This window comes from Acomys minous, assembly GCF_964271855.1.
Source record: "Acomys minous genome assembly, chromosome: 13".
In the NCBI taxonomy this organism is placed as follows: domain Eukaryota; kingdom Metazoa; phylum Chordata; class Mammalia; order Rodentia; family Muridae; genus Acomys; species Acomys minous.
In genome coordinates, this window is record NC_140495.1 from 81,119,235 (window position 1) to 81,144,535 (window position 25,301).

The 25,301-nt window shown below is 46.5% G+C and overlaps 1 protein-coding gene across 1 annotated transcript in view; it reads left to right on the forward strand.

Annotated features, from left to right (window-relative positions):
* The window catches only part of LRFN2 (leucine rich repeat and fibronectin type III domain containing 2), a 168,331-nt gene that overhangs the window by 105,215 nt on the left and 37,815 nt on the right, over positions 1-25,301 (forward strand). The gene's annotated exons all lie outside the window — the stretch shown is intronic.

Below are 25,301 nucleotides of genomic sequence, written 5' to 3' on the forward strand. Positions count from 1 at the left end.
AGTTCTTCACCACCACAGCTGGTCATTTCTCAGTGGAGAGTGGGGCCTGAAGCCTGGCTGGAGCACTGAAGGTTACCTTTTGGGGGCGGGGGCAGAGAAGGCATGGGCAGGCGGGCCAATAGGTGTGGATCTTGGACAACGGAATCTGAGCTGGACTCCAGGGAGAAGCGTGAGCAGCTGTGTGCTGTGTGTCTGTGATAGCCCTCTGTCCTGGCATCTCACTCTGGAAGGCTCATTTCCATAACAGTCGGAGAAACAGGTGCTGAAGGAGCTACTAGCTGGAGACAGGGAGCGAATGAAGGGTGCGAGCAGCGCCAGGGTGGGAGAGATGGGAGGGGCACATTCATGGAAAGCTCGGAGCCAGTGAAAATGAGCTGTGAGAGACACAGCTCAGACCTGTCAGCCTGCCAAGGTGCTGGGAGGTGGGGATGGCAGCCTCACAGGATGGAGCTGTGAGGAGAAGAATAGTTGAGAATGATGTGTCAAATGACGCTCAGGCCTGTGACACCCACCTACCTTGGGAGGAAGGATGGGCATTCTGCTTTCTGATGATAGATCAGATACCATTGTAGGTACACAGTGTGGAGTCTAGAGACCAACTTTGAGTGTCATTCCTCAAGGACGTTTTTGGGGAGCGTGTGTGTGTGTGTGTGTGTGTGTGTGTGTGTGTGTGTGTGTGTGTGTGTGTAGGCACTTAGGCATGTCAACTGAAGCGTGAGAAGGGTGTTGTCCTGCTCTACAGCTCTCCACCTTAGTCCCTTAAGATAGTATCTGCCACAGAACTTCAAGCCAGTCTGGCCTGTGAATTCCCAGCGTCCATCTTTCTCCATCCTACAATGATGTACTTGCAGGCATGTGCAGCTGAACCCAGCTTTTACACACGGGCCAGCTATCAGGTATCAGGTCCTTGTGCATGTGCTGCAAATACTTCACCCACTGACCAACTTCTCAGGTCACACCTGATTTTTTTTTTTGACACAGCTTCTCACTGGCCTGGAGCTCACCAAGTAGGCCAAGCTGGCTGGCCATGGAAACCCAGGTATACACCCGTCTCTCCCTCCCAGGTGATGGCATTAAGAGTGGGCACAACCACCACTGTGCCTGGGTAAAATTGGTTCTGGGGATTGAACTCAGGTCCTCATGATTCTATAGAAGGCACTTTACAGACAAAGCCATGTCCCTAGCACCTCATTTTCAGGCTAGAAGTGACCACAGGGGTCTCTCTGCTTCCTGTACCCCCTATGCCTCCCACTTCGGCTGTGCCAAGTCTGTAGCTCTCAGCTCGGGGACTTCAGGCAGAGATTCCAGATGGTCAAAACAGGCAGTGTTTCATTCTTGTGTTGAGAGAATAAATCTGCAGGTTCCCAGTTTTGTAAAATGCTTCCCAATGTGGTCTTGGGTTGACGGACTTGACCTGAGGAGACCAATAAAAGAAGCCAACATTGTGACAGAAAAGAAGGAGCTGGTGGTGTTGCACAACTGGAGGAGGGAGAGGGACAGAGAGAGAGAGAGAGAGAGAGAGAGAGAGAGAGAGAGAGAGAGAGAGAGAGAGAGAGAGAGAGAAAGAATGGGTCTTTGTAACCTTACCCTAGTCATTCTGCCTCCCATAGACTTGTACAGGCTCAAGGGTACAGCCTTCACGCCTATAGGGCATGTATTAGCAATCATATAATACCAAGCAGCTTGTGCCTCTCTGTGATGGTGTCTGTCCTTCTGTTGGGGGGACATCAGAGCATGTGGCTCCCTGAAGAACTGTGGACTGAGGCTGTTTTGAACTCTTGTCTAGGCCTTTGAGAGTACTTGCTGCCCTTCCCAAGGAACCTGAGCTAGCTGCAGATGTAGCCCAGTCAAACCCAAACAGCCTGGGCCATCTGAGGAGGCTTGGCAGGGCTGCCCTGAGATTGGAGCCAAAGAGGAAGGACAGTAGGGATATGCAGTGCGGTCTGTTTCTGGTGAAGAACTGGGAATTCTTGGAGCATAGAAGCAGATTCATACAAAGCATCTTCGAGTCCCTCTGTCAGGCACAGAACATTTTCTTAAACAGAACTTAAAACAGAAGGGCACTTGGTAGAGACAAGAAGCTTCTGTTCTGGGCCTGTAGACTTACATGGGGTTGGGTCATCAAGATGGTGAACTGTTCAGTGGTGAGTCCACTCTATCCCGTGTGTTGCCACATGATGGGCTTCATGTTGAGTGTGTACTATCCCCTCACCCTGGGCTTTCTGAGGTTAGGGTTTGGAGAGCTGTTGGAGCTTGAGTGTCCATGGATGGCTTTCTCCATCAGATCAGAAGGTGCTGATGGCAAGAACTAAGCCTTGCATCACAGTAGGCGAGGCCAGTTCTCACCCTGATGACTTCTCAGTAACTTAGAGGAGACAAACTCTTGAAGATAATGCTATATTGTGATTGAGTATGGTGAGGGTCTTGATCTGGGAACTGTGGAGTAGGAATTGAGTGAGATCAAAGCATCCTGTGAGAGAAATGAGAGTGAGCCCTGAAGATCATTGTCTGTGTGTTTCTATTGCTGTGGTAAAACACCATAACCAAAAGCAATTTTGAGAGCAAAGAATTTATTTCATCTTTCATCTTGTAGTCGACATCGTCTGGGGAAGCCAGGCCAGGAACTTAAGGCCAGGAGGTAGAAACTAGGGCAAAGGTCATAGAGAAGTGTGACTTACAGGCTCGTTCCCTTATGACTTGCTCAGCCTGCTTTCTTATACAGATCAGGACCACTTGCCCAAGTATAGCACCACCTACAATATGCTGGGCCCTCCCACATGATCACTAAACAAGAGAATGCCCCACAGGCTTGTCCACAGGCCAGTCTGGTGAGGGTGTATTTTCAATCAAAGTTCTCTCTTCCCAAATAACTCTAGCTTGTGTCAAACACACACACACACACACACACACACACACACACACACACACACACACGCACGCCCCAGGACAATTGGCCCCCTGACAAATTAATTAATTGTTGCACCAAGATATTACAATTAAATCATAACCTTTTCTTCTTTGTTTATCCCAAATATATCATATTAATATCGAGATTTCAATATAAAACATAGTATCTAGGAACTGGCCATGCAGCAAATATGGGCATTTTTCCAGGCTGAGGGAAGTGCACCAGCAGAGACACCTGGATAAGAGATTACAGAATAGTCATGAGCATAGAGTGGAATATGATGTCCTGCTTGACAGGGAATGGTGGGTATTCTCCTGAGAGCCAGGTCAGGACACAGTCACAGGCACTAGTACCTACAGGAAGATGCCCAAGCTATTCTATATTCCACGAGAGCCCCTGAAGGTTTGAGTCAGGAAGATATGTAGCCAGGTTCACCTTGGTGACTTGTGTCTCTGTCTACACTGTGTACGATGGGCCTGAAGCAGCAAGACGTAGATGTGGAAAACACCATTATGAGAGCATCGCACCGGTCCGGGAGAGAGATGGATGTTTCCACATGAGGATTCTGCTTGTGGCTATAGCAACGCTTCTCTGTATCTCAAAGTCACCTCTAGTTGAAGATTCAGTGCCATTATACTATTTACAAGAAAGTGTAATTGAAGAGACAGACCATCCAAGTTGGACAACAGTAGTTTGTTTTCATATTAAATAAAAGCCCAGAGAAGTCCAGGTGCCTCTCTTACTGCACTCTTACTGGGAAAGTCCTGCAGCTCCAAACTCAACCCAGGGTCCAAGACGCAGCAGCTATACTCATCACATCCACACTCCAGCTGTTGGTCAGGAAGGAGAAGAGAGAAGTGGTCCCTTCTCCGAGGCTTGGTGCTTCCGTCTGTGAGAATAGAGGTAGGGTTGATATGAGGAATCAGTGAACAGACAGACTCCCAGGTCTTATTACCATCCTGTGTTCATTGTGACCTGTGGACAAGTCAGGGGTCTTTCACAGGGATTAGACAAAAAAATACAGTGGGAGATCAAACAACAACAGCGTGCAGAGGCTTTCTCCCCGGTGCCTCTGCTGGGAGTATGTACCCTGCAGCCAGGCAACACCTTAGTTTGCTTGCAACCATCACACTCCTAGCCACTGCCCTTCCAGCCTCTCTTCCACCATTCTGCACTTTGTGTAGGCTTCAGCCCTCGGGTCAAGTCCAAGTTAACATGGTTATACAGGCCAGTCCTTTCCAGATTCTTCCTTTCGGCTCCGTTTCTCTCTTCAATAGCAAATGAGAGAAGCATCACTCCTTGATTTTACCGGGGGTGCCTTGAGTTCTTTAAAGTAATTACTGCTCTTTCAATAAGTGGTGAGGTTTTAATTTCACCAGGGCATGCATAAATCGCACGCTTTGCATTTTCTCTGCCGTAATCAATACTGTAACAGAATTAAGAGGTCCCAGCAAGACTTGTGTTCTTTCCCAAGCTATTAAAAAGATAACCTGCATACCTACAGATGGGACCTTCACTAATGCATTCCTGCAGGACTGAAGACTGTGTCAGTTTGTACCACACTGTATTTAGTTCTCCCTAGTCCCTTGGAGGAGGTAATGAATGGAGTGTTTTGTTTTGATTTGGTTTTGGTTTGGTTTTTGGGTTTTGTTGTTTTGTTTTGTTTTGAGAGGTGCCCCCAATATCCTTACTACTACAGGTGAACCTCTAGCTTTTTTTTCATTTCAACCTCAGATCTTACTCACGTCCATCATCTATTCTGTTTGTTTGTTTAAGATTAATTTTCATGCTGGATGGTGGTGGCACACGCTTTTAATCCCAGCACTCAGGAGGCAGAAGCAGGCGGATCTCTGAGTTTGAAGCCAGCCTGGTCTACAAAGTGAGTCCAGGACAGCCAGGACTATCACACAGAGAAACCCTGTCTCAAAATCAAAAATTTTCACTACATTTATTTACTGAATGTGTGTGTGTGTGTGTGTGTGTGTGTGTGTGTGTGTGTGTGTGTGTGTGTGTACTATCTGTGTGCTTGCCTCATGGAGTTTAGAAGTCATTGGATCCCCTGGAGCTGGAGCCACAGGCAGTTTGGAGACAGCTAACTTGGGAGCTGGGAAGCTAAGCTGGGTCCTCTGCAAGAGCAGCCCGTGCTCTTTACCACCAAGCCGTCTTGCCAGTGCCCCCTCTTCTGTCCCATCTGTCCCGTTAGCCCTTTGCCTTCTGAGCTACTGTTTCACTTTACAGTAGACAGGAAGCTCTGGCTTTATTGTGGAGGGTAATGGCCTATTTTATTCACAGATATATCTTGAAAATCTTCCACACGGCCTGGCATGTGACAGAACACACACACACACACACACACACACACACACACACACACACACAGAGAGAGAGAGACAGAGACAGAGACAGAGACAGAGACAGAGACAGACAGACACACACAGAGAGACAGAAACAGAGACAGAGACACACAGAGAGAGAGAGAGAGAGAGAGAGACAGACAGACAGACACACACACACACACACACACACACAGAGAGAGAGAGAGAGAGAGAGAGAGAGAGAGAGAGAGAGAGAGAGACAGACAGACAGACAGACAGAGAGAGAGACAGAGAGAGACAGACAGACAGAGAGAGAGAGACAGAGAGAGAGAGAGAGAGAGGATATGTATAAATTTTATCTTTGGGATGTCTACATTTCTGTGTTTTAAGGAGCTTAGAATGCAGTGCTTCCTTCTGGAAAGTTCAGCTGGTTGATGTGGTGAATAGATGAAGTAAATGCTACATTACAATGATTTTTTTAAATGCCATTCATTCTTTTATTCAGTAACCACCCCTCTTCCCCTAGCTTTCTCATAGACCCAGCTGGCTGGAAGGATGGAGAACAGATATTTATTCTCAGCTTTTATCTCTTTAGCACATGGCTAGTTTTAACAAGAGCATTTAATGACTGCCACATGAAGATGTCAGTGTCGACACTGTCCCTCGGCAGCTGGGGGTTGTGAGGCCCCTCATTTTTCTTCGATGATCTATCACAGGGGTCTTGCAGAAGGGTATTCTCTGGGCCAGCTCGCTCACTTCCTCTGCCACCCAAGCTCCCTGGTTGGGGTTATCTTGCCAAATAGACCCTGTCCCATGTAGGCCTCTCCTATGGTAATGCTCCTGCTACACTGCTAGACAATTAGAGGTAATTGGGACAATCAGCATTTATTATGGCAATTTGTGCTTCCGAGGAACCTGCCACCCGGTTTGGGAATCTATCCAGCTGTCATTCCGATGTACAATTCCAAACCCACAGATTTGCCTCTCCTGGGCTCACAGGAGGGCCACTCCCTCCCCCCACAGGACTAGTCTCTCCCACCAATCAGAGAAGGGTATGCAAATAAGGGCCTGGGAATCAGAAAGGTATCTGGGCCATTACTGGGGCCTGGGGAGGAGGCCTGGGGCGGTGGCCAGCCCCTGGTGGCTGATTTTTCTGCTACATTAGTCAGATGTCTGACTTAATTGACAGGAATGTTTCCATAGTCTCAGCTGAGTGGCTCCAAGCTTAGGCCTGCTGTTGGCGGGAGAGCCTCAGCAAAGGAAGCTCTTTGAGGGGGCCTCACATGCCAGCTCACACAGGGGCTTTGGAATTCTTGGTAACTCCCTCTCTGGTGTAAACACCACAGTCTTCCTCTAAACCCATTCATTCCAGATTCTGGCTATTACGAATAAGGAACACAGATTCGTGCACATAGCTGTAGAAAGTTCTGGAATGAGCCCCGAGGCAGGCATGCTTGCCATTTCCCAAGGTCTTAAGGGTTTTTTTGCCTCTCCTGTGTGGGGCCTCTTTAATGAGAAGGCCCACAGCTCAGCTCTCCCTGCTCCTCGTAGCGAGAGTCATCACTGGCTGTGAATAGAATGAATGCCTTGCCACAAGGTCCTTTCCACTGGGGTAAGTCAGCCAGCCCCTCACCTAACCTGCATTCGCACATGTAAGCTTACAAAGTTGTTTTCTCTCCTTTAGTGCATCCTGGGTGTCCACACTAGGATGCAGGGTAGGCAGGTTCTCCCCATGCATTATAAAAAGGAAACAGGCTCAGTGAAGCGAAACAGGGATAAATTACAGTGATGAATTTGGGGCCAGTAAGATGGCTCAGCCAACAAAGGCACTTGCTGCCAAGCTTGATGACCTGAGTTCTATTTCTGTGACCTCTGTGGTGAAAGGAGAGAATCCATTCCTCCAAGTTGTCCTCTGACTTCTGTGTGTGAACTCACTCATCCACCAGCAAACTAAATTAATATAAAGTGTTTTAATAAGCACCATTACAAAATAGCAAGCAATCATCAGCCCCCAGTCTTAATATTTAGCACAATAAAAACACCTCACCTACCAGTGAGCCTGAAAGGGGCTACCATCCCATGCTCGTCAAAAATCTAGGCTCGGGATGGCTGCATTTTCCCATGGCTGCAACTTCTGGGAGGGCATGGCCCCCTTGGCATTCATGGTAGGGTAGGGGGGAGCTTGGACTTTTAAAGGTGACTATGACAGATATTCCCCCAGGCAATGTGGGGTGGGAAGGGATGCTGGTAACCAGTGAGAACCAGGAGTGTCTAGTGCAGGTGTTTAACACAACACCAATCCGTGGCCCCTTCAGCTTTTCCAATGAGTGCTTCCGCCTCTGTTCTAGCCTGAGGCCCACAATAAGGCAAAGCTCCCTTTCTTCTTCTCAGGGTAACGCCAAGTGTTTATGATTGTGACTGGCTTGACAGTTATTTTGAGGAGAAAGGGGGAAATCCTGAATGCAGGACCTCCCTGTGGGATGCTGGGCTGTTTTCCAAGGTAGGTGACAGTTTACCTATATTTCAAAGGCTCAGCTCTGCATAATTAGGATGTCCCCTTTGGATTAGGACTGAGGGAAAACCTCTCAAAATGCTCACACTTCCATGGCTTGGAGACAGGAATGTGCAACTGTCACTGTCCATTCATGGCTCTATATAGTGATGTCACTCAGTGAGCAGAGACCGTAGATGCAGAAGCGGCCATGGACAGGTAGGTTTCAGTAAGAAAGAAGGAAAAGGAAGAGGCAGAAGAAGAGAAAGAGGAGGATGAAGGATGTGGGAGGGAGCACCCTAGGAACAACTTATGGTGAAGGTTTTGGGTGAGTACAGCTCCATTCTTCACTCAGAAAGGATCCAAACAGCTACATGGTTAATCTGTTCCTGTTTGGAGTGCAGCTTGTATGGGGTTTGCAGGAAAGCCTTTCTCCAAGGAGCCAGAATTTACGCTGTGAGGCGCTTTTGAGGCATATGTTGGTAATCGTGTGATGCTTACATCACTGTCACCAAAGTACCTTAAAGAAGGCGGTTTGTGTTGGCTAGTAGTCTCCAAGGGCTTTGGGTTCCTCACGGTGGGGAAGGCATACGCAGGAGGCTCCATCCAACATGGGTCCTTGGATCATGAGGTGGCTGACAGGAAGCAGAGAAGGGAGCAGACACGAGGGGCAAGTATAACTGTCAAAGACCTGCCCTCTAGTGCACTCCTCTCTCTCTCTCTCTCTCTCTCTCTCTCTCTCTCTCTCTCTCTCTCTCTCTCTCTCTCTCTCTCTCCAGGCTCTGCTGCCTACAGGATTTACAGTACCAGCTAAGGCCAGGCCAGGCGCTCAACACTTGAGCCTATGGGGACATTCCAGATTCAAACCACAGTTACATAAGGAAGACAGCTTTTTTTCTCTCTTTTTTAAATCTTTCTCTCCATGGAGGGAGCCATAAGTCCTAGGTCGTCTGGTTCTCAGACTGCCTTTAATAACTAGGTAACGATAGGGAGCTCTCAATGATCTGTTTTCATTTTGTTCAGTTGTGAAATGAACAGAAAATATTAACTATCCCCTTAGGGTTTCTGGAGGATTAAACAAGCCAACAAATGCATCAGCTTTGATAACTCTACAGAGACCAAAACACACAGGGCTACTTGTGTCATGCTGCCATTGTCATGGCTGTTTTGTGGCCCTCACCACACATCAAGCACAAGAGACAAAATCATCAGCAGTTGGAAGTGCTCAGAACAGTGCCAGAGTGAGGCTAGTTCCCCCTAGGAACCAGTTTCACCTGGTTCCAAGTGTCTCTATGGCTCCCTTCCTACTGGGTCAGAGCATAAGCCTTCTGTGACTTCCTGGGAGGCAGCAATCTCTTCCTTTGAGTCGGAAAATAAATTCATGAAGCCAGAGATCTCTGTAGGAATTCTTCTGCTGCGTAACAAATGACCACAAACTTAACAGGTGAGAGCAATGTAGATTTATTACATTGTGGTGAAGCCTCTGGTTCACTCAGGGCCTCTTAGAGCTGAAACACTATTCTCATTTGGAAGCTTTACCAGAAAATACCCAGTTCTGATTTTCCCCTAGAGCTCTGCAGGGCTTTAGTTCCTCGGTGCTAAAGCTCAGGAGCTTTCTCTTTCTCATTGCTGGAGCCCTCTTAACTCCTTGAGGTTACCCATAGTCCCCTGCTGTATGGTCATCTCCTTGGCTTTGCCAGATGGCCTCTTCACCACCAACAGGATACATTCCTCTCACACTTTCTATCTCCCCAGGCAAAAGAAGGACAGAGCCCCTGCAAGGTCTTGTCCGATGAGGTCAGGCCCACCAAGTGGTGTCTGTTTTGATTTAGTTGGCAGCTGATGAGGGACCTTGGTCTGTGTAGTATAAATTAGTCACAGGAGTGTTGGCTCAGTACAGTCATCTGTCACCATGCATTACCCACGAGAGAACAGGATTGTCCACAGAGTGGGAAGTTTGGGGGTCCTCTGAGGAACCTACCTAATATTCTGGAGGCATGTTTTCTGGCTCCTATTCTCTCAGATGAGTCAGCATTTCAGCCAACTTTATCCAAGGTATATAAGAGGATGACTTAAAGATTACTGTGTCACATGCTTAGATCATTTTAGCCCATTATTTCTGGCTCCATTGATTCTGGGCCCATGTGTGAACCTGACCATCATGGCACTAGAATGTGTCGAAAAGAAGCTTGTTCACTTCACAGAGGAGAGAAAAACAGAAAATATGGACTGTAAACTAAAGTTTCAGAGTCATACTCATGGTGGCCTTCTTCCCTGAACCAAGCTAGAGTCCCGGGCCTGATGAAGGAACTATGTGATAGTATTTATTTTGAAGTACATTTTTAGAACAGAAAGAGTGAAGGTGAGGAAAAAGCATAATAAAATGGGAATCCACTCGGGGTGACATTTGATGGTTTTTGGTAACAAGTGAGAGGAAGCAGTGAGGTCCTTTATCAGGAACGTCTACACAGTCAAGCAGCATTTAGGTCAGGAGGTCTGGGAAACCCATATGCTGGAGCCTGTCAGCCTGAGATCCTCTTGTGTAAATTACACGTCTCCTATGATGACATAATGCCCGACACAAGCAATTTAAGGATACAAAGATATATCATGGTTTCAGTCGGTTTTCATGGTAGGGCAATGTGGGGTCACCAAGAAAGAAAAGGGAGCTGGCAAGATAGCCCAGTGTATAGGCACCTGCTACTAAGCCCTGGGACCCCACATGGTAGAAGAAAGAGAACTGCCTTTCACATGTTGCCTTTTGACCTTTACATATGCACCATGGCATGTATATACCCACACATACACACCTCTCACCCATATGAGGTACAGAAAGAAAGAGGGCAGTCACTGAAGCCTGCCCCTCCCCAGGTCCATATTTGTTGGGTCTGTTGGTCTTCTTGTGGAGCTCCTGTTCACTCTGGGTCCTTTTATCCCATCCCCCATACCCCCCACTCTTTCATAGACTTCCTGCGCTCTGCCCAAAGTTTGGCCTTGAGACTGAGCTTCTGCTTTGATTCCCTGCTGGATGGAGTCTTTCAGAGGATCTGTATGATAAGCTCCCATCCTGTTCCCTCTCTTCAACTGCTTCCAGTGTCTTTTCTATTTGCCCTTCTGAATGAGAATCAAGCATCCTCCTGAGGGCCCTCCATGTTGTGTAGCTTCTTTAGGTCTATGGATTATATGGTTATCCCGTATTATATGGCTAATATCTGCTTATTGCTACAGTCACGTGACTATATACCATGCATGTCCTTTTGGGTCTGGGTTACTTCACTCGGGATGATCTTTTCCAGCTTCATTTATTTGGCTGCAAATTTCATGATGTCCTTGTTTTTGATAGCTGAATCGTATTCCATCATGTAGATGCACCACAGTTTCTTTATCCATTCTTCATCTGTGGGAAATCTAGGTTGTTTCCAGATTCTGGCTATTACAAATAAAGCTGCAGTGAGCATAGTTAAGCAAATGTCCTTGTATGGTGGAACATCTTTTGGGTATATGCCCAGGAGTGATATGGCTGGATTTTGAGCTGTTCCCAATTTTCTGAGAAAGTATCAGATTGATTTCCGAAGTGGTTGTACAGGTTTCACTCCCATCAGCAATGGAGGAGTGTTCCCCTTTCTTCACATCCTCACCAGCATGTGCTGTCACTTGAGATTTTGATCTTAGCCATTCTGATAGGTGTAAGATGGAATCTCAGAGTCATTTTGATTTGCATTTCCCTGATGACTAAGGACGTTGATCTTTCCTTAAGTGCTTCTTCTTGACCATTCAATATTCTTCTGTTGAGAGTTCTCTGTTTAGCTCTGTATCCCATTTTTTAAATTGCATTATTTGGTTTGTTGGTATTTATAGATGTAGGGTTGGTGAAGCTCTTCTGCCAGTCTGTAGACTGTCATTTTGTTTTATTGACAGCGTCCTTTGCTTTACAGAAGCTTTTAAGTTTCATGAGGTCCCATTTATTAATTGTTGATCATAGAGCCTGAGCTGTTAGTATTCTGTTCAGGAAGTTGTTTCCTGTGCCAATGAGTTCAAAGCTCTTCCCCACTTTCTCTTCTAATGGATTTGGTGTTTCTGCTTGTACGTTAAGGTCCTTGATCCACTTGGACTTGAATTTTGTGCAGGGTGATAAATATGGATTCATTTACGTGTTTCTCCATGTTGACATCCAGTTAGACCAGCACCATTTGTTGAAGATGCTCTCTTTTTTCCATTGTATGGTTTTGGCATCTGTCAAAAATCAAGTGTCTGTAGGTATGTGGGTTTATTTCTGGGTCTTCAAGTTGATTCCATTGATCCACCAGACAGCATGCATGGAGAGGATTTAGGCCCCACTCAGATGTAACTGATAGGCAGTTCAGTCTCCATATGGGTCCTTATTAATGGGAGCAGGGACTTTCCCTGTCATGGACTTTATTGCCAACATTTTGATCACTTCCACTTGGTAGGTTACCTTATTATGTCACAGTGGGAGAGGATGCAGGTAGTCCTCATGAGACTTGATAGGCTGGGGTCAGTTGGTAGAGGAGGAGGGCTCCCATCTCTCTGAGGATTAGGGGAGGGGAATAAGAGGGAAGAGGGAAGGAGAGTGGGACCAGGAGGAGACAGAGACAAGGGATGGGGTTACAACTGGGATGTAAAGTGAATACTTTTTTTAAATAAATGAAAATTAAGAAAGACAGAGAGAGAGAGAGAGAGAGATAGACAGACAGAGAGAAAAGGAGAGAGAGAGAGAGAGAGAGAGAGAGAGAGAGAGAGAGAGAGAGAAGAGATGGAGACCAGGTATGGCCTTTAAAGTTGTACAGTCAATGGCCTACTTCCCTGAACTAGACTCCGCCTACCAGTTTCCATGGTTCCCAATAGCATGACCAGGTGGGGATCAGGCTTTCAGTGCATGAGTCTGTGGCTATGGTTCATATTCCAACCAAAGCACCTTGGTCTGCTGTGACCCCCTAGCCAATGCCCCATAGGCAATGAACAACCCTCCATTCCATGCCCTGGCTTCACTTCTCAGGAGCAGGTCCATGTTCTGGGGTGGAGTCTTAGTGTAGACCCATTTGTAGCCCACAGGACCACAAAGAGGAGTTCTGTCAGGGTGCCAATGAGAATGGGTGAGTGGCTGGTGGTCTGAGAGACATGCGAGAGGCAGAGAGATCGTGATGTATTTGTTGAAGGTATGGCGAGCAGCCTCCACAGAACACCACTGCCAGAGGCCAACAGCAAAGAAACAGCACCAAGGCAGAAATAATGGAAGAGGAGGGAGAGAGTTGAAATATTTGTTTATTTAAGTTGTCTGTTTTCTGACAACTTCTATAAGAAATATACATTTAAATAAAAAATGAGAATGAAAAAGAATGAATAATAGACTCTTGGTCTTTGTGAAGGCTTGGGTTTCCTGTAGCAGTCTCAGGAAAATCTTTACAACCTTTTTGACTTATTCGAGCAAAGACAGAGGTAGATGGATGTTACATAGATAAATTATATAAATGACAGATGGATGGATGATAGCTGAGTATATATGTACATATATGTGTATATTTGTGCACGTGATCGCCCATTACCCTAGGCTTACAACCCAAGATTTTACGATTGGGTGACCCCCATATTTAGCTATTACAGGCAACGATGCAATTGAATCTTTGAATCAATAGCTTTGTTGGTAGGTGCAAATAGTCTCCGTGTTAGTTGGGGTTCTTGAGAAGAACAGAAATGGTTGACTATACATTAAAAGGGGATTTGTTTGATTGCCATTCTGCATATGGACTGGATAGTCCCCAAGGCCTGTGTCACAGCAGAGGCTGAGTATTTTGTAGCTACACAGTCCATGAGGCTGGACAGCTCATAAGAATGTTCTGCTTTAAGGTTTAGCATAATTGAGAGGACCTGAAAATTGCTTGCTGTAGATGATGATCGGTCCTGGAGATTTATTGATACTGGGCACAAAGCACGCCCTAGCAAATGAGAGCCTGTGAATGTTGGAAGTAGAGGCCCAGACCCCTGTGCAGCTGAGCTCAGGGTCTGTTTGCTACCAGGAAGCACATTTGGGGGAAAAAAGAGTGGCTTATAACTCATGAAGATGCATATCAAAACAAAAGGCTCTCTCTCTCTCTCTCTCTCTCTCTCTCTCTTTCTGTGTGTGTTTGTGTATGGTGATGGTATGTGCATGGGTGGTATACATGCCTGTGTATTGGTGGTATGTATGTGTATGTGTGTATGTGTATGCATGTGGACATGTAAGTGTGTTGATGGTGTGTTAGGGAAGTGCTTAGAGAGAATTGCAACATCTTAATGTCCAATTCACTGGATTCACATGAGGCCCTTCATGCCAATCATTTCTTCTCAGTGGTTTGAAACCACCTCCAAGACTCTCTGGGCTTGGTGCACAGTTAGATTGCTCACTTGTCGCTTCCAATATGAAGAGTTTAGGGGGAGTCGGCTCACATGCCACAGACCTCTGCTTTTTTCTCTTCCAGCATCATACTGCCCTGGTTGAGAATCCTGCCAAACCTAATACTAACCAACATGGTTATGTCATAGCCTCAGCTGACGGCACCATGAGCTCTGTAACTTTGCCAACTGGGATGGTTCATTTTGTATCATAGTTAGCTGGGGACCTAAACAGTGTCTAAGGGACATGCTCACATTGTGTTTGGGCCAGTGTGTGCCTGACCTTGATCTTTCAGATATTGACTCTGGCCTGGCAGAAATCAATTGAGGTGATCTAGAGTAGCATCATATGCATTGTCAGTGTCATCTTGAAAAGTAATCCTAGTCTCGGCCCTACTCTCTTTCCCAGAAGACTTTTGCTAGAGAGGTAAGAATTGTCATTTAGAGTTCTTTTCAGAATCTTCTGGGATTTCCTTTGTGGTCTTCTTCTATTCCTCTTTGTGTAGGAAGGAAGAGATATGTGATTTATAGTGGTTGGTCACAACCAGAATATCATTTCAGTAGAGGACTCCCTTGGAAGTGACAAGAAGAGAGAGGGGAAGGCTTCTGGGAGGTTCTCTCAGCATCCTGTGAGGTTGAAGCTTATTACTAATCTGGAAGGGAGTCAGTGTGGTCCTTTTTTCCATCTCTGAGCCCAAAGACTGTTTATACAGAATATCCTTCTGTACCTTGGTGTCAACTACAAGAGGCTTGTTGTTGTCTCTGTCCATATAGAGTGATATACATGACCGTTGGGTAGGAAAGAGATAGCCTATTCCTACCAGGGGTGAGGCTCACACAGGAGTTTGCTTGGATCTCCAATCTCCGGATCTAATTGTCGGTAAATTAGGACCAGCACGGCCCTACTGGTAATGAAATGTCAACTCTGCCCATCACAGGCTTCCGTGGCCAGCTCAAAAAGATACCCAGTATGACAAAGGGCTGGTAATTCAATCATGCAGGCCCAGGCATGAGCAGACTATGCAGTTTCTGCTGGGGCACAGACTGCCCTCCACTTCTCTCAAGCCAGGGCTGATTGAAAGTCTTCACCAATTAGACATGGAACATGGGTCTCAGTGATTAAGGTTAGCTCAAAGATGACACATCTCTTTTCATGGAGCAGTAAGTCAGATAAACAACAGACTGAGGAGAATCTATCCTTCTTACTTCTAGAGGCTTCGGACCTACCTCTAGAAGAAAAACTAAGCTTACTGCAATGGTGAGTGTTAACTGCCAACCTGATGGAATCTAGACTCACCTGGCAGATAGGATACATCTCTGTGAGTGTTTATCTTGTTTTAATTAAGGTGGGATAACCTGCCCACTGTGGGTGTCGCCATCTCCTGTTCGAGATGCTGGACTGTGTCAACGGAGAAAGGGAGCAACAGCATGCATCCATTCCTCTGTACTTTCTCTTTGTGAGTAGAATGTGACCAGCATCCTGATGGAGCATGCCTCTGAACTGTGAACCAGAGCAAAGCCTTCCTCCTTTAAGATGCTTCTGTGGGAGTATTTAATCAAAGCAACAAGAAAATAAACCAAGGCACATATGGAAAAATATAATGAAGACTTGATTATCCTTTCCAGAAAAGTGGATATTAGCTCAAAATTAAGCATACAATGGTCACAGTTCATTAGCCCCAGGAAGTTCTACATGGACTATGTAGATAAACAAATTGAAACCCCTCTTCTAAATTATGTCACTCATGTCTAGCTCCTTTACTGCCTGTCACCTGAGGTTTGGGGACTATTGATAGCACAGTGAGTAGCAGTAATGATGAACCCCTTCCACTACCTCTGAAGTGAGCGCCACACCCATCCTACACCTGTGCCCATTTGTGTGACCATCCTCCAGGCAGGCCACACTGCAAAGCTTCTGAAGACATTTCTCCTTCCTTCCTCACTCTTGTCTATGTATCCAAAGAACATTCTACAGCTACAGGTAGCAATTGTCTCCTTCTTGAACTATGCTCATATCCAGGGTGTATCCAGGGTGTCCTCTCTAAAGGAGATCTATCCCTGTGGTAGAGACTAGCCCTATTTGTCACCACAGGAGTCCCCTCGGCACATGGGTTAGGGCCTTTCCTGTGTAGTCGATGCTGAGTAGATGCGTTTAGGATGGATGTGTGTGGAGTAAATAGTGTTGGCTGTGTGTACCCAGCTTGCCTTCAGTCGCATGAATCTAGACACCGGACAAAATGCTGTGCTCCTGGGCAGCCTCTGGGGCCTTCTGGAATGTTTACACCCACTATGCACTCATGCTCAGGAATCCTGAGAAAGAGGCTGTCCCAGAAAGGAGGTGGAGTGCCCTCCCTTCTCAGTGATGTGCTCAGAGCCTTTGACATTTAACTCCAATGTAATTTGTTTTCACTTGCATTGAAAATACCAACAAATGTCACCCACTTTCATCGCCTTCCCCTGACATGTCACATGAGATGCTACACTAATAAGTACCTGAGATCCCTCTGCATCAGCAGGAGATGCAGAGTTAGGTAGATAGGAGGTAGGCACCGTTTACAGGTGGTTCAAGCAAAGAAGGGGGTGAGCCTAGAGTTACAGAAGGCTACAGAAGAACATGCCTAGGATGGAGTGAGGGTGTGGGAGAGGACAACCCACTGGCACCATCACAGAGCAGGGCCATCACCCCACAACTTTCTTTATTTTAAAGGACTCCAGATGTCCTGGAAATGGTCTCATTCCGTGTTTCTCTGAAGCTCTTTCAGTCTGCTGTATACTTCTTACACTGGAAGCTGGGATGTCACTGTTCACTTTTTGGAAATTGTACAAAAAAATATTTGTCTTGTTAGTGACAAATAAATAAGTAAATTAATAAAATAAATAAATAAATCCAAATCAGTACAAATGGCTTGAGATAAAATTCTCCCCCCCCCCTCCAAGTCCAGAGAGCAAGGTATGTGTTTGAGCAAATAACATGGTACTAATGTCCATTGTGCTGTAGTGACCTAAGAAGTTATGCTGAGGAAGGTCAGGGTGGTGTTATCATGATTAGCAGGACCTAAATTCCTTCCACTTAACTGTATGCATCTTTCAAACATGGTTTTCACCTCATGATCTAAGATGACTCCTCAAGTTCCACTCACCCACTTATAGCCAGTCATCAGGAAGTAGGAAGCAAGTCTTTTATTAAGGATACACAGTATATCATTACTGAAAACTTTTGTCTCTAAATTAGTCACAAGACTACACTTAGTGTGCTAAGCAGTTTTATAGCAACTTGACACAAACTAGAGTCACCTGAAAGAAAGGAACCTCAATTGAGAAAATGTCTCTGTAAGATTTGACTGTAGGCAAGCTTGTGAGATATTATTTTAAATTATTGACTCATATGAGAGGGCTCAGCCAATTGTAGGTGGTGCCATGCCTGGGCTGGTGGTTCCGGGTTCTGTAAGAAAGCAGGCTGAGCAAGCCACGAGGAGCACTCCTCTATGGCCTCTGCATCAGCTCCTGCCCTGTCTGAGTTCCCGTTCTCATTGCTTTTGATTTGCTGTTACATAGAACTGTGATTGAAATAATCCCTGTCTTCTCCAAGTTGTTTTTAGTCATGGTGTTTCATCCCAGCAATAGCAACCCCTAGACACTCAGGTGTAAAGGAAGCTAGGAAATGTAGTCTTCTGTTGTAGCCTTGTAGCAAAATAATATTTCAGGATTATGAGCAGCAGCAGCTGACTCTTCCTCTTTTTCTTCTTTCTCCTCCTTTTCCTTCTTCTCTTCCTCTGTCCTCTCTTCCTTTTCCTATTCTTCCATACTCCTCTTTCCTTCTCCCCCTCTCCCCTCCTTCTTCTCTGCCCTCTATTGCTCCCCCACTTCTGCAGCTTCTTTTATCTTCTAAGTTTACAACACATAACTGCATATACTTAGGGACTATAAATTGATGCTATGATTGTGACTACAATGAAAAATAATGTCATAATACCAAACACTTGATATTTTTTTATAGTGAGGGCATTTAAAGTGTACTCTTAGCAATTCTTAAACATGTGCTCTATTATTAACTCTATTTACCATGTGCACTTGGGGGACTCTGACCAGAAAAGACAGAGTGAACATTCAGAGATGACTAGGGAACTCTGCATAGTCATTCCTTGGCCCTCTATCCCTCAAACTACAGCAGGAAGTTGCTAGGCTTCCTCCCTTTACCACATGAGGGCTATGCCACTTTTACTGCTCTGCAGACCATTCATTCAGTTTCTGTGGCTCCCCATAGGGATATTAATGCAGAGGTGCCAGCTTCCTTGGTTTGTGTTATGTCAGTGAGTAAGAGACATCTATGTAGTATGAACCAAGAGAACCAGCAAGACTCCCCCTCTTTAAATAGCTTCCAAGTTCCACATACACAAACAAGGTGCTACTCCAAAAATCATCAGGAGATCAGTCCTTCAATTAAGCCAGTGCAGAATTCTCATTTAGCACAATTAGCCATTAAGACTCAAATTGCCTATTTATTTGATTCTTTGGAGTATTGCAGCAAGCGATAGAACATCAAAGGTGGTGGTTGAAGGTAGACTCAGATTTTCTTGTCTTCAACCACCCTTCCTATTGCATGTGTGAAGCAGTCCAGAGCATCTGGAGTGCCATAAAGGTGGTGGGCATGGCCTGGAAGAAGTAGGTAGGTCTCTTCTGGCTTTAAGTGGACTCTAGTCTCCTGGCTCTCTGGGTAATTATTTCTTTGCCTTAGCTGGGGCTGGCTGAGGTGAGGGCTGGAGGAAAGAGCCTTTCCTTGCTGAGCAGATTGAAAGACTTTCTGTGGAGCACAGAACACACTGCTTCCCCTGGGGCAAACTGCTCTTCTTCTGCTGATCATAGTTGGTTGGCATGAGCTCATGCCCCAAGCTCACACATTCCCTGAAAGCTCTGGACAAGTAATGTGTGGGAGTGTGGAGAGTTCAGACTCTCTCCTCCAAAGAGACTATGGAGAGGACTTTGCCAGTGATCCCTGAGTCTTTCAGCCTGTCATGCCTCAGATCTTGTTTCTCTACCCCAAACCTCTCTTGCATGGGCCCCATATTTGTCTCATTGATTATCACTTATCACTGCTCAATACTGTATTGTTTAGTGTCTGTGTGATTTCCATGGCAGCGCTCAGGAGATAGAAGCTAGAACCTCAGGAGCTCAAGGTCATCTCCAGCTCCAGATACACAGAGTTTGAGGCTGAGCTACACAAAGCCCGTCTCCAAGCTAACCTACATACATAAATGAAGTTAAAGTAAAGGTTTATTATCAAATACGTAAAAGATGCTTATCTCCAGGTCCCCAGTTAGCACAGACAGGAGAAGGCAGCAGATGTCTATGGTGATACAGAGACAGCCAACTTTGGAGGAAGAAGAAGGACTGAAAGTGAGGACCATTTTACCTTCAGCAGGTGTCACAAACTCCTGGCAACCATAAGGTAATAAGAGTCCACTTTTATATAGAAGAGACAGAGGCAAACTGTAAGAAAGTGTTTTGCCTGAGACAAAGGAGGGCTGTACAAGTTGTTTGTCTTGTACAGAGAGTAGAAACACAGTGACCTGGAGAATTACTATTGTGCCATGGTACCAAGCAGCCTCAGTCTGAGGAGCCACTCAACAGGCCCATCATCAAGGGAAGCCTGTCTAAGAGAAACACTATCCTTAGGAAGACCTGAGAGAAGAGGTCTGTCATCAGGAATCCCTAGTCTGAGGGAGGCTCAGCCTGTTACGGAGACATGCCTCATCTTCAAGGGATCCCAATTAGAGCGATGTCTTGTCTTTAAGAAGCCCCATCTAAGAGAGATGGCCTGTCTTCAGGAAGCTCCAGCAAGGAAAAAAAAACATGGCCTGTCCTAAAAGGGCCTCTGAGAAGACATGGTCTACCCACAAGGAGCCCTTGTTTGAGAGGCATGACCTCTTTGAGAGCCTCAATCTGAGGCATGGCCTACTTTTAGAGACCTTGCATATGAGGGAGATGGCCTGTCCTCAGGACTCCCAGATAAAGAACTGGCACCTCTCTGGATGTGCCCATTCAAAGGGAAGTTAGGAAGCTTTCTCTCCTGTCACCCATCCTCTCCCTGTGGAAAAAGCTAGTTAATTTGCCTTCCCTCTGTGAGGCTTCTCTACCCTCCTGTCATGGATTACACTCTCCCTGAGGAGACAGAGGAACTATTTGCGCAGATTCTATGGAGCCCAGCACAGCAACTGTTCTATAAGTATTTATAGCTTCAAATGACTTAGTTCAATAAATACATAGAATCTTCATGACAGAAATCTGGTGGTAGGAGATGCTGTAAGGCCTGTGGTGCTCAGAGAGGAGGCCCAGACCTTTCTCTCCTCTGGTTCCTGTTGCCACAGAGCAGAGCCGCCTTGGGACTGCCAAAGGGGTCATAATGCCTTTACCCTGGCAAGCTTCTTCCTTCATTAAAACACTTGCTCTCCACCTCTGCTTGCCTTTCCTTAGGAGTATGAGGCATCCTGTCCTGAAAAGACAAGCGGAGGAGGACCCAGCCCTGGCCAGGAACACAGAGTTGTGTGTGTTGCCTCTTCCCATGCAGGCTGCCTCATGCATGCCTCCCATGTATGGTTCAGGTCTCCTGAGAATGTCGGAGAGTTCCATGAATACACCTCACAGTTTAGTTTTCCGCATCAGTGCAAATTGAAAATCCGTTCTCTTACAGGTTCCCTTGCAGCCAGCTGCCCCAGAAAGACAGTCCATTGTGTAAGGACTGGAGTGGGTGCCACGGCTTTGAGATTCCACAATGTGCAGACACGTTTTGCACCATTGACTCCTCCAGTCGTCCTCACAAAGAGCCAATTTTACAGCCGAGGAAAACTTAGAGGCATCAAGAGGTTGAACAAGATGGCTGAAGTCTCATAGCCAGAAAGAGGAAAGGTGAGGAGAGGGTTGCAAGTTCAGGTGCACCATCAGCCTCTGGGAGGCTGGAACATGCCTGTGTTAGTGTGCCTGGTTGCCAAGCCAAGCTGGTCTTGCTTTAAAGGCATCTGGAAGCCCAGCACTCAGGAGGCAGAGGCAGGCAGATCTCTTTACATTAGAGGCCAGCCTGATCCACATAGAGTTCCAGATCAGCCTACATAGTGAATCCCTGCCTCAAAAAAGCAAACAGATAAATGGCATCCATAATGCCCACCTCTCTCCACCCAACATACTTGGCACCTTTGTTCTACCAACTAGAATATTCTGTAGGACTACCCACCTTAGCTTCTGGAGTCCTGTCACATGTCACTCAAGGGACAATTGAGAATGCTACCTCATCCAGGAAGTGTGTTCCCTTGTCCTAGTTGATGGGTAGCCCTCTACCGAATCCCTACACATGGTGTGATGCTAACTTTCTCTCTCTGTGTGTCTTGAGAACAGTGCTGTCTGTGATGGGTGGGCCACACCTGGTTTGGAATTTCAGTTCTGCCTTTGTTCTAAATCATTGGGCACATATTAGCTAGATTCCCAAGCCTCTGTTTCTCCTGTAAAATGGGCAGAGAGTATTAGATATTAAGTGGCTTCAATGGAAGACCGGATGTGAAGTGCTAACACCCTATTCGTAGCTCCTTCTCTCTTCCCTGGAGTGTGGTTGTCTATTGTGGGTTTACAAGCTTTCCCATGAAAGGGAAGGTGCTCCCATCCCATCACGTGGGTTCTGGAGATCTGAGCTCGGGTCTTCATGCTTGCATGACAGCCACTTTGTTGACTTAGCCATCTCCCAGCTACCAGTGCTTTTTGTAAAAAGGAAGCAAGGATGACAGGGTCACGGCAATTCTGGTCGTTGGGGATGGTATTCAACTATGTGCATAGAAACTATAGAGATAGCATATTGGTCTAGCACCCCCTCCTTCTGGAAGCACCTGGCTATCTACTACCATCAGGGCACCATTCATAAAAAGGCAGCTATCCCAAGAAAAGAAGCTGTCCCTACGTCCCATATGCTTACCTGATCAGGAGCCTGACTGAATGATTCAATCCATGTTGCTGGACAGAGCAAGTGACTGTGTCATGAGGAGGGAGGATTCTACGGCAGGGTAGGAGTAAACCAAAGGAAAAAGAAGGAGGAAGAAACTGAAGACAGAGACTGAGGGAAATAAAGGCGCTCTGTTAAGACTCTGATCTGGGGCTGGCAAGCAAGATGGCTCAGCAGGTAAAAGCCCTTGCTGGGCAAGCCTGAGGATGACCCGAGTCCCCTGAGTTCAGTGCCGGGACCTCTGGTGCTAGGAGGTGGTAGAAGTGGAGAATCAATAAGCGCAAGTTGTCTTCTGACCTCCACTCAGACAAAGTGGCACGCGTACCACCTCCGAATGTATAATAACATTTTTAAATTTCAAAAAGTAGACCAAGCTGGAGAGGGTGACAGCCCATCTCTCTCTAAAGCCTAAGGCAGGGTCAGGACAGAGCCCCTGGAGATTCAGAGGACTGGTCAGGCTCCCCCGTTGCTGTCCATCAGGCAGGAGACCAGTCCACCCCAACATAGAGACAGAACCGATTAGGAATGCAGAGAGCAAACCTTGGGTAATGGAGCCTGGTGTTTGCAATAAAAATTTAAATGTGGCATCGTGGCAGCAACAGCGGCTTTTATCTGATCGGTCTGTCAGAGCCTTGGAAGGCTGGATCCTGTAAATGGCAAAACCAAATTGAATTCATATTTACTGCCCTTTAGTCTGTGGGGTTCCCTTGTTTCTAGTGGATTAATCTTTCTCTTCTCCTCTTCTGCCTTCCCCCTCCTTTTTCTTATCCTTGCAAGAGGTTTTGTGATCCAGGGACTCCTGGGAAAAGTTTGTGGGAGAGAAAAGGGGCTCTCCCTCTTGGTTGGGTTCATTGCTCCAAGTCATCTCTGTACCCGCACCCACAATTCAACGTGTCCTGTGCCCTGGAGGCTGTACCACCATGCGGACAACTGAGTACTCTCCTGACCCTGTGACCGCTGGCAAGGCTTGGCTGCTGAAAGGTATCTGAAGGAAGCACAAGCTTGTATCCCTAGAAACAACCCAGAGCTGGCCAGAGTGTGGGAGATGGGGAACCCCGCTGTGGGACTCCACGAACACACCTCTTTGTTAATATGAATTTCTATGACTTAGACCTACAAAGGGGATTTGTCAGGTGGTCCCCACTGAAAAAAATTGTCTTGCTTTTGTTGGTCTGGGTGTCCCACAAGTCCAAATTGACCAGCAGGATAGACTGATGTCCCAAGGCCCCAGAAAATATACCTTGGAGGAGGAATGCAGAATTTCTATGCCCCTGATGCCCCATTGCAGGGGGACCCTCCCTGCTGCTTCACAAACAGGTGATGCTGAAACATACAAACAAACAAACACTCATCAAAAAGCCCTTTTGATTTTTCTGTTATTATTGTTTTAATATTGTGTTATCAGGAGCCCAAAGTTAAATACACTGTGCCTGATGTCCACCACACACATAATAACAGAGCAAGGCGGTAACCAGAGCCTTGTGTGTGGGGTGAGACACTGTCCACAGCACTGTGAGCTTTTGGATGATCAACATGGTTTATGCTCATGATGAGGTGAGTGATACAGGCACAAGAAGTATCTAAGGAGGTCCATGCCTCACCAGGGACCTTGACATGAAAAATATCAGTCTTAGACCAAGGGACATTATTTTAACATCAATGCTTGGGATATAAAAAGAAGATGCAGCCCCACCCTCGGGGAACCCTAGTCACATTATGGTGGTTTGAATGAGCTGTCTTGGGCATTTGAATACCTGATCCCCAGAGGTTGGCTATTTGGAGAATGGTGTGGCTTTGCTAGAGGAAGTACGTCACTGGGGCAGGGGCGAGCCTTGAGTGCATTCTCTCTGTTTCCTGCTAGTGGTTCAGGAAGTGAGCTCTCAGCTGTCCCTGCTGCCATGCCTCACTTTGGCCATCATGGCCTGTAACCCTCTGGAACTGTAAACCCCAAATAAACTCTTCTTCTTCTTCTAGGTTGCAAGCAATAGAAAAGTAACTAATACTGAGGAGGACAGAACCTGTTCTCAGGGAGCCCCAGTCTGAGGGAGGCGGGGCATGTGCTCAGGAATCTGAGAGACCCAAACACATCCTTAAGAGAGACCCAATTCCTCATACTCTGGTGCCTCATATTTGACCATGTCCCCTGGAGGGGGAGACCTGGTGGCACTCAGAGGAAGGATATCAGGCTACCAAGAAGAGACTTGATACCCTATGAGCATATACAGGGGGAGGAGGTCCCCCTCAGGCACAGTCATAGGGGAGGGGAGTAAGGGGAAAATGGGAGGGAGGGAGGAAGGGGAGGATACAAGGGATGGGATAACCATTGAGATGTAAAAAGAATAAATTAATAAAAATTAAAAAAAAAAAAGAGAGAGACCCAATTCGAGGAGGACACAGCCTAGCCTCAGACAATCCTAAGACTGCGGAGAGAAATGCAATCCCTCCCTCAAGTGACCTTCAAGTATGATATCTTGCTCAGATGCTAACGCATAATTACGCTCTGTAGCCACAGTGAACTTTAATGTCATCTGGTCGGTGGCTGCCCTGTAGCCTGGGTGGCTTAAATAAGAAAAGCCAATTTTAATTTAGCCTGAGCCAGGCATAATGAGGAGGCTAAATCATAGACAGAACATTCCCTGGCCAAATGGAAATGAGTTTTGGATTATCTGTGGCTTTCAATTATCCACCCCACTGCTCCCTCCATTAGCCCAGTTGTGGAGTGGACATGGACCAGTCTAGAAGCTTCCCCTTGAGTGGGGCACTTGAGGGAGGTGTGAGGGAACTGGGAGGGCACAGGAGAGCCAATGAGGCTGGCACCTTCTTTGAAGCAGGGAGAGGCAAGGGGAGTGATGTTCGGAGAAAGCAAGGGCTAGACCTTAGGGTTTAAGTCTGCTGAGAAGACCTTTGGTGAGGGAGAGGAGGCATTACGCTGCGAATGAGTCATTCGGTGTCTACATTCTCCACCCTTACTCTCTGAGGGGGGAGGGAATGAATGGCCCACTCAGATGTCTAGAGCCACCTGTTACCCCGAGAATTCAGTGAAATAAGGTGTAGAGATTTTTAAAGGTGGAATCCTAAGAGTCAAGACTGAATCAGAACTCCTGTCCCAGGGCTTGACCTAAGAGTCCCCACCTCTGAGCTCAGGTGGATGCTGACCGGTGGGAACAGGAAAGTTGGAGGCCTAAACTGATGCAGAAAGCTGCCAGGCATGGACCA